A 10596-nucleotide genomic window follows, 5' to 3' on the forward strand; every position below is an offset into this window, starting at 1 on the left:
TTGTATTATATCTCCACGAAGGCTAGATTGGCAAAATCCAAGTATGGGAGAGTTGGCAATAAGCACTCAACAAGAAGGCTAGATTGGCAAAATCCAAGTATGGGAGAGTTGGCAACAAGCACTCAACAAAACGACCAAAGCTTCTATGTATAATGGGATCATACAACAACAAATAAATGTATTGTTCTTGGAGACGTAGTTGAGTTTTTGATGCAAGGTTGGTGCACAGATCGGATGCTATACGCTCACGTAGTGAATGTTGGAAGGTCCCCAAGAATAAAAGAACTCTACTTTTTGCACAAAACTCAAGGTAAAAAGCATGCACGACATGAACAAGAGACCAATTGGGTGCAATCTCCCCCCATGCCTTGCGTGAGCGCTCCACAAAGCATGTATTTTATGTATTAATCATCTTCAAGGTCAAATAATAGCCCAAATTACAAAATAGTAAGCTTTTGGCTTTTGAGTTTGCTTTAGCACAAGATAGAAATAAAGCTAATGGGCAGCGCCCAAAGAGTCAGGCGTACCCAATACGATGTCCAAGTACAAATAACATAATCGTGCGCCCATGCGCATACAAAATAATAAATAAATATCAAACGCCTCAATAAATAGGCGCGACAAAATATAGGTGCCATGCCTAAGGTATGCGCCCATCAAAATATAAGTGATAACTCGAATACTCGCTATCCTCCAATGCTTTCCTCCGCCACTGCTGCTATCTCTACACATCAACTGAAGCATTTACGATCGTTAGTAAAATAATATAATTAAACCGACAAAAGTGAATACCTAGCAGTCTTCAGCTACATAAATAAATCAACTGGTTAGAAATCAATCCTAACCTTAATTTATTACGAGTGCGCACTCTAAACTCATAAACGTTTATTAATTTAATATGCATTTTACGGAATCACCCGCTATGGAATCACCCATGTACACACTAAATTAATGAAACGCCCGAAAAGGATAGGTGTCCCCATCAAATTCTCGCACAAAGAATCCACTTTGTATATGAGCCCCGGTCATCAAAATTTACGGAATCCACCGTGGCACAGAATCCACCGTGAAATACGCCTCCTGGTATCATACCCTCGGGGTGGGATAGCAATTGACCTCAATTGCTATTAGCTCAATGTGGAGCTAACAGAGTGGGGAAAGCATTTAAGTCTCTAGCGTGCATCCATTGGGCTTCCTCTACAGGATGGTTCTTACTTCCTCTAACAAAGGTGAATTTTCGTAAACAGGGTGTAAAGGTAATTGGCCTCTAAAGGGTCGTAATAAACTAATGTGAAATGTGTTGTGAATTTTTCAATGAGGTGGTAATTCTAACTTGAATGCATTGTCATTAATTTTGTGAATGATCTTAAATGGTCCATAGAATCTAGGGGCTAATTTCACAACTGGGTGTCTATCTACACTTTGTAATCTATGTTTTTCTATTCTCAACCAAATATAGTCATCAACTTTGAAATTCATTGCTTGTCTTTTCTTATTGGCTTGTTTGGTATATGATTGCTGGGCTTTGGCAATCATGTCTTTAACCTCATCAAAAATAGTAGCGTGCATAGTAGCAATATCATCAGCACTTTGAATTCTATTTGATAAAGATGCAACTGGTGTAGACAATCTATAACCATAAATCACTTCAAACGGTGCTTTCTTTGTAGATGTGTGTAGTGTATTATTATATGCAAACTGTAGCAAATGCAAGTGTGTGTCCCATGTCTGTGGTTTAGAAATAGTGTAAGCACGTAAAAGATCTAAAATAGTACTGTTAGTGGCTTCTGTTTGTCCATTAGTTTCAGGATGAAATGCAGATGAGAAATCAATTTTTGTTCCTAAGTTAGCAAACAAAGTAATCCAAAAGTTGTTACAAAATCTAGAATCACGATCAGAAATAATAACTTTTGGTAATCCATGGTTAGTAAAAACAGTTTTCAAAAACAATTGTGCTGCCTGAGATGTTGTTAAAGTTTTCTTACATGGAATGAAATATGCTTGTTTACTAAACCTGTCTACTACAGTCCAAATCATATCATGGTTAGCTTTAGTATTAGGTAAACCAGTAATAAAATCCATAGAAATTTGTTCCCATGGTCTTGATGGAATAGATAAAGGCATAAGTAATCCGTACTGTTTACCATGATGTCTCTTGACTCTTTGACAAACCAAACATTCAGAAACAAAGTTAGATACATCAGTGTCCATATGTGGCCAATAAAAATCTTCAGTTAATGTACGTAAAGTAGATATTATACCTCTATGACCTTAGTATGGAGGACAATGAATCTCATTCAAAACAAAAGATCTAAATGGAACTGTAACACATAATCTCTTTTCATAAAACATGAATCCATCATTATAAGATAGTGAATCAATAGGAATCCAGTTATTTCCAACTAATTTATTCCAATCAGCATGAAAAGTAATGTCCTGATGATAAGTATCTTTCATAGGAGTTAGAGAATCAAATGATATAACAGAAATATTATGAATGGTGGGTCTTCTACTTAATGCATCAGCCACTATATTTTCTTTACCTGGTTGATATTGAATGATAGGATGAAAACTCTGAATAAAGGCTGCCCATTTGATATGTCGGTCAGATATTTGGGGTTGGCTAAGTAAATGTCTAATACTTTGTTGATCAGTCTTAATCATAAACTTAGAATCCATTAAATAGTGTTTCCATTGTCTTAAAGCTTGTACTGCAGCTAATAATTCTTTATCATATGTGGAATATTTAAGTTCGGAGGGTTTCAGTTTATAACTAGAATAGGCTATAGGATGGTTATCTTGCATAAGTACGGCTCCTATTCTAGATCCGCTAGCATCAGTAACTACTAAAAAGAATGGTCTATTAAAATCAAGCAGTTGTAAAACAGGAGCATGGGTTAATGCATGTTTCAATAAGCCAAAAGATTTCTGTTGATTATCAGACCAATGATAAACAATACCTTTCTTCAAAAGTTTAGTCAAAGGCAAAGCAAGTAATAAAAAATTATGCACAAACTTCCTGTAGAAACTAGCAAGACCTAGAAAAGAACGTAACTCATGTATATTTTTAGGTATAGGCCAATTCAATATTGCTTCTATTTTCTTAGGGTCAACCTTAATACCATCTGATGATACGATATGACCTGAATATTCAATTTCTGTTTTAAATAACTCACTCTTTTTCGGATTAGCATACAGTTGATTATCTTTCAACAACTTGAAAACCAAGGACAGATGTTCATAATGTTCTTTCTCATTTTGACTAAACACCAAAATATCATCAAAGAAGACAATAACACAATGCTGATATTTCAAAAATATACGGTTCATCATTCTACTAAATGTAGCAGGTGCATTAGTCAATCCAAAGGGCATAACTAAAAATTCATAATGACCAAATTGTGTCCTAAATGCAGTCTTGAATATGTCAGACTTATCTAATCTTACCTGATGATAACCAGATTTAAGATCTATTTTACTAAATATAGCAGAACCTTACAGTTTATCCATAAGGTCATCGACTCTAGGAATTGGATATCTATTCTTTGCAGTGATCTTATTTAAAGCACGATAGTCAATGCACATACGACATGTATTATTTTTCTTCTTTACTAACAAAACAGGAGCACCAAATGGAGAACTACTAGGTCTAATCAATCCTCTATTTAGTAATTCCTCAACTTGATTTTGAATTTCTTTTTGCTCTATCTGGTTGTGCCTATATGGTGCTTTACAAGGTGGTTGTGTACCAGGAATCAAATCTATTTTGTGGTCTTCTGGACGTGAAGGAGGTAAACCAGGTGGTAGATCTTCTGCAAAACTGTCTTTAAAGTGTACAAGAAATTCTTTATGCCTAGGGTGCATACGATTTTCTTTAACTTGCAGTTCATTCACCCAAATAAGATAAGATTTACTACTTTTGCGTAATGCTCGTTTAGCTTGAGTATGAGAAATCAGTGGAAAAGCATTAGATGCATGCATACCATACAATGTAATATGTTTTCCTTGAAATTGAATATTAATTGAATGTGTGGAATAATCTATATTAGGGTTATGCTGATGACGCCAAGGCATACCTAAAATAATATCACTGGACTGTAATGGTACAACTAGAAAATTCCTTCTTTCAGTGTATTCACCAATTTGAATTTCTAAGTCATGCACTTCTTGTGTTCCATTATACCTTGTGCCTAAGAATGCTACTTTAATGCGATAATGCGTAGGTACAGTCTGTAACTTCAATTCTTTCACTAGCTTTGCAGAAATAAAATCATGAGTACTACCATCATCATGCAAAATAATCTTTTCTTTTCCATGCACTAAACATTTCATTGTCAATAAAGAATGTGGAGTTGGCATACCTGGTAAAGTATCCGAAGGAGTAGTAATGTCGTCTTCATCTTCCGTGAAATCAGGCATTTTTTCATGTTCTTCATCTTCCATTGCTCCAAGGTAGTTGATATGGATAGGTGGCTTCTTCGATTGGCAATTAGCTGCTAGATGTCCAGGTTGGTGGCATTTGTGACATACTATAGGTTTGGCTTTAGATACATTGTTTGCAATGGCAGGAAGTCTAGGGATATTAGGATTTGGCTGTGGAATTGGCTTGTGGTTTTGATTGATATTGGATGGTAAAGCAAGTGGTTTTGTCCAAGTCTTACAGAAAGATGATGAAGAAAAACGACCTTGATTAAATCTTCTAAAATTTGAGTTGAATTGCTTAGATCCATAGTTACCATTGGTTTGAAATTGCTGTGGACGCTTCAGGTACGTCTTCAAGCATGTGTAACTGGAGTAATGCATTCCAAAAGCATTCGGTGTACTGAGGAATAGGCTCACGATCTCTTTGCTGAAGAAGGTCCCATTGCTTTATAGCTTTTTCATGAAATTGTGGAGGAAGGAAATTCTGCATAAACTTCTTCTTGAAATTCTCCCAGGTAGTGGGACAATCTATACTCTTACGAACTACGGTCCACCAAAGAGATGCTCTATCCACTAAATGATTAGTGACACACTTGATTTTATCTTTTTCTGCGTATGTTTCCTCATGAAAGTAATCATCAAACTAACTGATGAATGTAAGAACAGTTTTTCCATCTCGAGTGCCATTGAAAGTACGGAATTTGAAATTTCTTTTACTTATCTTTGTTTCTTTGCGGATGGATTGAGCTTCGAGAGTCGCGTTGATGGTACGTCGAATAAGATCTTCAGATTGTGGTTCCTCTTTGTCGATAGTCGATCTTTGTAAATTAGCCAATTGTGCTTGTAATGCTTGCCGAGCTCGTCGTTCTTCATCCAACTGCATCATAATTAAATCTAGCTTTTGCTCCATCGTAGATTCAGGAAGATCGCCTTCAACCATTAAATCATCCATATGTGGTTCCGTCATCCTGCAAAACTTCAAAAACCCTCACACTCTCAAAATCCAATTAGCGGGATGAGCGTAGCTCAAGATCGGGTATACAAGGCTTATATATTTTTGTGTGTGGCTTTCACAATCTTTGTCTTTGGCTATTGTGGGATTTGTAATATTTGAAAAAATCTGTTTTATTCTTCTGCATGTGCTGAAACTGGTTCAGCAAGCCTGCGTATGCGAACAGTACCTTCCAATGAACAACTTTGCGGTTCGGAGTTTTTGCGCAGGAACAATCCTATGAGTTTTGAACAGAAGTCAGTTTTGACTTCAAGTGACTTGTCTGACTTGCAGAGTTGTAGACTTATGTGACTTGCAGAGTACCAGAATTTGCAGAACTTGAGTGATTTAGAAGACTTGCAGAATTTAGACTTGTTGACTTTGTAAATTCTGTGTGACTTGACTTAGTGTAATAGCCTTGAGTCTTAAGCAGCAGCAAACGACGTCGATTTTAGGGGGGGGGGTTTTCAGCCACACCGAAAATCACGCGGACCTCCTCTGATGCGCCGATTTAAAATTATGAAGCTTTAAAGCTTCTTTAAGATTTATAAGCTTTGTATTAAGCTTTAAAGCTTATGAAGTTTTGAAGACTTATCTCTGTAACTCCACGACTTGTATGAGAGGATGTAGCAGTGGTCCTCCGCTGTTGCAGGCCGGTCCTTCGCGATCTGAGAATGGAAATAGAGGTTCTTGACCGCCAGGAATCCACCCGTATTGACCGTTCGTGATGAGATTGACCGTAGAGCTCGATCGTTCCAGGAGCTCCGCCTTCGCTCAAGATGGGTAGCGATTGGAAGCTCTCGATCTCAGCTTCGCTCTGATACCATTGGTGCGCAGATCAGATGCTATACGCTCGCGTAGTGAATGCCGGAAGGTCCCCAAGAACAAAAGAACTCTACTTTTTGCACAAAACTCAAGGTAAAAAGCATGCACGACATGAACAAGAGACCAATTGGGTGTAATCTCCCCCCATGCCTTGTGTGAGCGCTCCACAAAGCATGTATTTTATGTATTAATCATCTTCAAGCTCAAATAATAGCCCAAATTACAAAATAGTAAGCTTTTGGCTTTTGAGTTTGCTTTAGCACAAGATAGAAATAAAGCTAATGGGCAGCGCCCAAAGAGTCAGGCGTACCCAATACGATGTCCAAGTACAAATAACATAATCGTGCGCCTATGCACATACATAATAATAAATAAATATCCAACGCCTCAATAAATAGGCGTGACAAAATATAGGCGCCATGCCTAAGGTATGCGCCCATCAAAATATAAGTGATAACTCGAATACTCGCTATCCTCCAATGCTTTCCTCCGCCACTGCTGCTATCTCTACACATCAACTGAAGCATTCACGATCGTTAGTAAAATAATACAATTAAACCGACAAAAGTAAATATCTAGCAGTCTTCAGCTATATAAATAAATAAATTGGTTAAAAATCAATCCTAACCTTAATTTATTACGAGTGCGCACTCTAAACTCATAAACGTTTATTAATTTAATATGCATTTTATAGAATCACCCGCTATGGAATCACCCATGTACACACTAAATTAATGAAACGGCCGAAAAGGATAGGCGTCCCCATCAACTTCTCGCACAAAGAATCCACTTTGTATATGAGCCTCGGTCATCAAAATTTATGGAATCCACCGTAAAACCTCACGGAATCCACCGTGGCACAGAATCCACCGTGAAATATGCCTCCTGGCATCAAAGGTAATATGTGTAGATGGGGATAGACGTTTGAAGAAGCTATTAAAAAAAGATGAAATCTTGAGCATAACAAGGCATGAATAAAAAAGCAAGAGAGATCAAATTTTAGAAAGCATATTCAACATACAAACACATAAAAACATTGCACTCATAGCAAGCAAGGTTATACAAAAATCTCATTGTAATATATAGATAGAGAAAATATTACCTATAAATTTTAAGGATGTTTTTTTTTGGGTCAATTGAATATATTATATTGGTTTTGCAATTTATAGGATATTTTAAAAATTATAAAGGCAAGTGGAATAGATACAACAACACATTCATTCGAGAAAATGACACTTATTCCATAACATTGAAATGCACATATTGTAATTCCTCTTTGAAAGAGTGGAGTTATTTTCATTTTTTACTCCCATAATTGAATGTCAATCCATATTTGTGATTGCAATATACTAATTGCAAGAAAAAAATTCAAAAGGGCAATAAAATGTAAAAACAATAGAGAGGTGTTCTCAAATGTTTAGTAGTAGCAAATTCTATGGCTCAAATTGATTAGAGAGGCCGACCCATTAATGTCAGCAACCTGTTGAACCTAGTAACATACATTTTTAAAGATGCAACTTCCTTTTTCAAGCCCATAACTTGCTCAACATTCTCCCCGTTGCCCAAATCGTTCACCTCGCTCTCCGATTGCCTTGAATCATGCCTCTCCCTCTTTAACATGTTATCCATCAATTGCCTTGTTTCATCTATTAATTTCTCAACTTTAGCATCAATTTTTCAAAAATCCCAAGAGGAAGGACATCTCTCACATTCCACAAATTCATTGAATTGGGAGATGTTACAAGCATAGGTTTAGACATTGCAATATGCATAATAGGAATAAAGGATTCCCCATGCTCCATCCTCATGCAAATGGCTAATCAATATAATAGAATACAATAACTATACATATACATATGCAATTAACAAAAAGAAATGAAATTGACGCAACATACGGAAGTTCATGGCACACAAGATAGACATGCAAACAAAACTTTATTATAAGATACACCCTAAAACATCTCTTAATACACTCGCATAGTGATAATTCTTTTCACATGATGCAAAATAAAAATTGTTTGAATCAAACTACCAAGGCGGAACATAAATTCATCTACCTTTCTCCAACACCTAGAGGTACACAATGTTTGCAGTGGAATGAGTGTTCACACTCTGCTCTTCTAACAAAACCTTTATGGAACTAATAGATCTCAGTTGGCTAAAAGTAACATATATCTGTCCATGAGAGAATACTAGCATCTCGAGGTATAACCCTAAGAAGGTCAATATTTGCCCTTGAGACTTGTTAATAGTCATATCAAAAGCTAGCCTAACACGAAATTATCTTCTACGCATGATGAAGAGAAACCCCACTAACATCGGGATAAAGATAATCCTATGTATGAAGATAGTATTACCAACATTAGTTCTAGTGCTAATTTCAACCTCCAACACTTTTTTGTGAAACTGTTTGCATATCAATCTTGCACCATTGGAAAAGCCCATAATAGGATTTAACTTTTTTAGTAGCATTGAAACTTGCATATTTTGAGATAAACATTAAATATGAGTATGATTCCCTAGAGGAGAGACAAAGGGTTGCATCAATTGTCTCTTCATGACTACCCTTTGGCATCACTGGCAGGATCTAATGAAAGTTTTCACTAAAGAGAATGACTTTTCCTCCAAACGGCATATCACATTCCATAATATCCCTCAATGTTCTATCCAATGCCTCAAAATTGAGATAGGTAGAAAGCGAGGGAGTTGAAGAGGTATTTGATTTTCTTTACAAGTTTTTATGTTTTTTGGATTTTAGTAAGTAGATTGGAGGAGTGTAACTGGTTGCTTGCGATTTGGATGCATTTAGGTGAGTGAAAAACAAGGAAAATAGAGAAACACATAGTAGGGTCTTTGTTGTAATGATAGGTCCAAAACTGGGAAAAGAGAGCTTTAAGGCAATAAGACAACAAAGACAGAGAAGGGGGAGGTAAAAGCGTAAACAAAGAGGGGTTTAAGAAGCCAAGAGGATAAAAGAGAGAGCTCATTTGTGTGTAGCCAGTTGAGAGAAAGAGCTTGATAGAGAGAGAGAACTATAGGACTAGAAACCATTTTGTGCTTGGCAATCTTCACCACCGCACCTTCAAGCCCCGCATATAAGCTCTGAGTTTGTTTTTGTGTTGGATAATTTCTTCCAGGATCATAGTTGAGAGATTGTCAAGGCACGTTGTTGCATGGAATACACACAGGAGTTCCCTCCTTCACAAGAATTGCTTGTCGCAAGAACACTATGCAAGAAAATTTTCAAGAAGAAGTAGAGTAAGGCAAAGATCTCTTATTAAGATTCAAGAAGCCTCTTCAAAGATTCGAGAAACCTCTATAAAGATTCAAGAAGCCTCTACAAAGATTCAAGAAGCGCTGCAAAGAATAGGATGATGTCCTCTTATCAAGAAGCAAGAAGCTTCACATGGAATAGGACGAGCTGGTGAGAGCACCCGTAATGCCTCTTTATATAGGTTTTACATCCACTCTCACGTTGTGTTTGCTTTTTTATACCTTTAGCTTTCTAAAAGCTAAACGATTCGTTTAAGGCAAAAAACGTTTAGCCTAAAAGGATTTGTCTTGTGAATAGCCTAAGGCTATTAAACTTTCCTGCCGCCGCCACAGGAAAACGATGTTGCTTTGGTTTATGCCAATCATCAAGAAAATGTGCTGCCGTCCTGACAATAAGGTCACCATATTGCGTGTCGAACGCTGCCGTTTTCGTCAATCAGATTGCCATGAGGGTTCGTCAATCAGCAACCGCCATGTTTGTCAATTTGCTAATTTCTTATAAGCTGCCTGTTTCGCCCGATTGATCAGGCTACTATCTTCCTGCCTGCATGTAAGGACATGGATGCCACCATTACATCGAGCCGGCCACCTGCCCTGATCATTATCGAGAGCCGATCAGGCCGTTGTCTATATGCCAGTCGGAATATGCCGTTATGTCCAGTCCTGATCAACGGGAGCCATGTCATCATTCGACTCGTCACCCTCTCGTAATGCCATCTGCGTTCAATAATTGCCATTAATCTTGCCATATCATCAACAACAGCAGTCGTCTTCTCTTCGTCAATGGTAGCTGCCATTATACTTGTGTTCGGCTCCTATCGCCATGACTGAGCCATTTTTCCTGCGTTGATCACCTTGATGCAGAAGCACGCCATGCAACTTTTGGTCAAATTGACGGTTTGACTGCATGTCTATTCGGTCTGCTCCAGAAGGCGTCTCATCTTTCCCACGGCCCGTTATCTTTCGTCGTCACCTCCATGACAACCTGCACATCCAATCATTCGAATACATACTTGATGCCGTCCCATGTCCTCATCCGAAATAGTCGCCCTCCTGCGTTCCAAACCCGTCACCACAGCATATGC

This window comes from Lygodium microphyllum, chromosome 22 (assembly GCF_053477565.2).
Source record: "Lygodium microphyllum isolate KBCC chromosome 22, Lygodium_microphyllum_v1.1.10, whole genome shotgun sequence".
Lineage (NCBI taxonomy): Eukaryota > Viridiplantae > Streptophyta > Polypodiopsida > Schizaeales > Lygodiaceae > Lygodium > Lygodium microphyllum.